The following is a 3804-nucleotide window of genomic DNA, read 5'->3' as shown; positions in this document are numbered from 1 at the left end:
GTTTCTTTCTCTGTCCCTCTCTTGCAGCACCTGACTGAATGGAGGAGCAAGTGGACGGGAAGCTCCTGCGCCACACACAGATCACATTTGTTATAAATAAGAGCCAATAAATCGATTCTGAGTCAATCAATCGATTTTATTTAGCAAGCGGTAATTAGGCAAAACAGCGCTGGGTGACCGGGGGAAGCTCAGTTCCGCCAACAGGCACAGCACTCAACTTTTCGTGTGTGCTTATATATGTTATACGCTCGTTCACACGCTGGGAATTTCCGTCTCTGGAACTTTGTTATCTGTGGCACCATCCGGGAGTCCTGTTACCTGTGGCACCATCCAGGCAATCCAGGCATTGGCTTAACTACTACCACAAGGTTCTACAAAACATAATCAAACTTGCACAAGCGCAGTTACTGCTTACAACAATATGCATAATATAACTGAATCCTACTCGATTTGTTCAACATTAACCATTTTGGCCATCGCTTATTCCAAGGGTGACCGTGCTGTTCGATACGGGGTTGTTCTGCTGAACAGCTCTGGGGAGAACTGGAAGGTTCTTTTCCTTTCCCCCCCTCGCCTTGTGAGGTAAACCGTGGGGAGCCAGTGGTTTCTGCAGCCCCTGAACTGTTGGCAGCCAGCGGATCTTTCACCCGTTTCTCTTGCAGGACATGTTCCCTGTGGCCTCATCTGCCACCCCGACAGGGAGCACATCCTGTACCCCCTGGGCTGTACGGTGCTGATTCAGCACCTGGACACTAAGAAACAGAGTTTCTTGCATGGCCACGCCGATAACGTGTCCTGCGTTGTCGTGTCCAGGGATGGGATGTACGTCGCTTCAGGACAAGTCACCTGCATTGGATTCAAGGTGGGTAATGCTCTGATTTTAACCGCTTAGTATTGACCAGAGAAATTGGAGTTGGCTTGCCAGTGGTGGGAACACCTTTCGTCTTTGTTTAACTACAAGGAAACTTAAGCAACTGTGTGCTTGTGTTGTTTCTTTTTACTCTGAATGGACTCATGAATACCCGTCAGGTTGTAGCTTTAAGGCATTCCTGCTTGTTCTCCATGTAACAATATGTTTTCAGAGCAGCACACAGGGGCCCACGTGCGTCACTTCTGCTCCTGATAGCAGGATTTTGTACTCAGCATTCCCCATGCACTGTTTAACATATTTAGTTGCCAGTGTTGACACAAGAAAAGCAGTCAATGAGTGCCCCTGAACAATGGCTAATTAATGTCGAAACAGTGATGTCTTGCCGGTCGTTGGATGATCTCCTGTCCTCACCAGATGTGATGTACAGTTGGTCACTGGCTTGTAACAAAAGTTGTACAAAACGTCGCGTTTTGCAAGGATTTGCGGCAGCGCCCATATATCCAGGCTGACGTTTAAACGCGTTGAGGGCCTGCACCTCCCTGTGCATCAGGGACGGCTTTGGATGCTCTTGGCTGCACTCGCACTTATGAGTGCTCGCCTTTGCAATTTTAGCACTTTGGTAAATGTAAGGGTGACTCTGCTCAAAGATATGACATCGTCTCTGACATCGTCAATTAAATTGCACTAGAAAAGAGTTGAAAGTGTCCTCACATATGTTTTTGCTGAAGCCTTAAGATTTTTGATTTACCCGGAAAAAGTTTCCATAAGAGACTTCTCTGATGTTGTTCTTTTTCTCCGTATTGAAAGATCAGAATAATGGAGCCTTGTGAAGGCTTTTTACTTCTTGTAGCACTGAAAAAACTTGGAGGTTTCTGCATCTGTGGATTTGATCCCACTCTATTTGTTCTTATAGTTTCACCATTCGAGTGTGGGAACTCGATACAGCAACTAAAACAATCCATCCATCTGAATGCTACGCGGGGCAACTGAGAGGAATCACCGTGTGTGTTCAGGTACGTTTCAGCCAAGATGACTTTGCTAAACTAAGAAACTCTGTACAGACTAGAGAAAAACCACGAGTTTCTCTAATAATGCTGGAAATGTTGGTCCCAAGCGCGTGACGGCAGTGAAGTTCCTCAGCATTGGCCATGGCCGTTGATCTCCCACGGCCTCTGGGAAAGAGTGTTCTGGATGCTCCTCAAGAGAAGCAGCACGTATTACGGTCACGGGCTCCGGCACCCGTATTTTTATGCTTCCAAATATGATCTAGATTTGGTTAGAAAGTGTCTGGCGTTCAGCAGTGTTCTGGATCTGTGCGTGTGATGGAACAGAAACATTGGCTGGGTTCCCCCAGGTGAACTCTTGGCAATCCACTGAACTAAAGCTGTTGATGCAGCCCAGTGTCAGGCGTGGGACACGGGTCTCAGGATCCAGACCGTGATCTCTTTTTCTTTATGCTTTCTTATAGATGACAGACGATGATGGTGATTTTCATCTTGGCACGACGAGTGGAGATGTCCTGAAAGTGAACACAAGCAGCAAGGTGCTGACTGCCTGTGGGCCCCAGAAGAAGAAGTTGAGCATGGTGAGTAGCAGCTCTGTGACTCCAATTCTGTCCTTGTCCTGCTCTTTGTCAGTGACTGAAGGTAGAGCAACCTGCGGGAGAACCATCACAAAGCGGATTCTCAGACTAACGCTTTTCCTGCGCTGTCAGGAACGACCGCTGAACGACCACCAGAGGACACTGCGCATGCTTAGAGTAGTTCCAAGGTGTTGCAACTGATATTGTGAAATAATTGTGTAACCTAATGAATATGCAATATACACGTTGTAACTTCAATGAATATGTATGTAACCGAATTGTATAAAATGGTGAAGTTTGAATCAGTGGTCGGAACCAGCTTTGGGTGCGAGCCCCTGGTTTCCCAGCGCTGAAATAAAGCACCGCATATAACTACGCCCGTGGTTCTGTGTCCTGAATGCTGACACCGCCACGGGTGTAAGTAAAACTTCTCGCAGGATTGCGAGTATATTTATACTTTCCGTGCACATATGCACGTATAACTTTCCGCGCTCCATTTGAGCGCGTATAAATTGACCCTCGCCAAATCGCGGGTGTATTTTCCTCCCGTGCACATATGCACGAGGAACTCTCCGTGCGCATTTGCACGCGTACTTTATCTCTTTAAAATAATCCCGCACCGTGTTAGGCAAGTGTGTACTTCTCCGGGACTCAGGGCCAGCTCCGGCATTTGTTTTGAGTGAAGCCCCGTGTGTGCACGCTGTGCACCGCCTGATTGGTTGTATCAGTTGCTGCCCCTCAAATAATTTTCCTCAGCTGATATCCGAACCTTTATTTAAGTCACTTTGGAGTGCTAAAACCCTGTTCCTCGCCGGTTTAATGAAAGTTGTTTTGGACTCTGTTGTCCCTTAAATGAAGCTGCGAGGACTCTCCGTGACACACCGCCCTTGGGGGGCTGGTGGGAACCCCCTGGCACGTGGCTCCATCAGGGACACGTCTGGTCCACTCCCCGGTCTCAGCTGCTCCGCTTCAGTTGGAGAGTGCAGAGTGCCAGCTCTGCTGGGCTGAGCATCCCCGGTTTTGGGATGCAGGAGGTTTGCTCAGGGGCTTTCCTCCTGCCTGTGCAGGCAGGGCAGGCAGGGCTGGCAGCTCCCCTGCCCACGGGCCACACTTTTGCTTGGCTCTATGAACAGCCCTTGTCTCTTGCCGGGCCTTGGGTGGCTGGGCTGGCACCGCCGGCATCGCCTGGCTGGGGAAACTGAGCGCCCATCAACTCGAGCTGCCCGGTGCTTTCCTGCGACTGCAAAGCGCTGCGACACGGCGGCTGTGGGCACCCCGGGGCGGGGCACGAAGCTGCTGCGTCCCCCCAGTTCTGGATCCCCCGACCCAGAGCAAAGCGCTCCCCTCCTCC

The 3804-nt window shown here is 49.7% G+C and overlaps 1 long non-coding RNA gene across 1 annotated transcript; it reads left to right on the top strand.

The window, feature by feature from the left end:
• Window positions 1-1580: 1580 nt before the first annotated feature.
• On the top strand, window positions 1581-2829 carry LOC135577678 (uncharacterized). The gene is made up of 2 exons (XR_010469344.1): window positions 1581-1884; window positions 2340-2829. It is a non-coding gene; the product is annotated as an uncharacterized LOC135577678 (long non-coding RNA).
• The last annotated feature ends 975 nt before the right edge of the window (window positions 2830-3804 follow it).

The sequence above is a fragment of the Columba livia genome, unplaced genomic scaffold (assembly GCF_036013475.1).
Source record: "Columba livia isolate bColLiv1 breed racing homer unplaced genomic scaffold, bColLiv1.pat.W.v2 Scaffold_133, whole genome shotgun sequence".
Classification (NCBI taxonomy): Eukaryota; Metazoa; Chordata; class Aves; order Columbiformes; family Columbidae; genus Columba; species Columba livia.
Note: the sequence above shows the minus strand (reverse complement) of the source record. Positions and strands in the feature narration are given on the sequence as shown.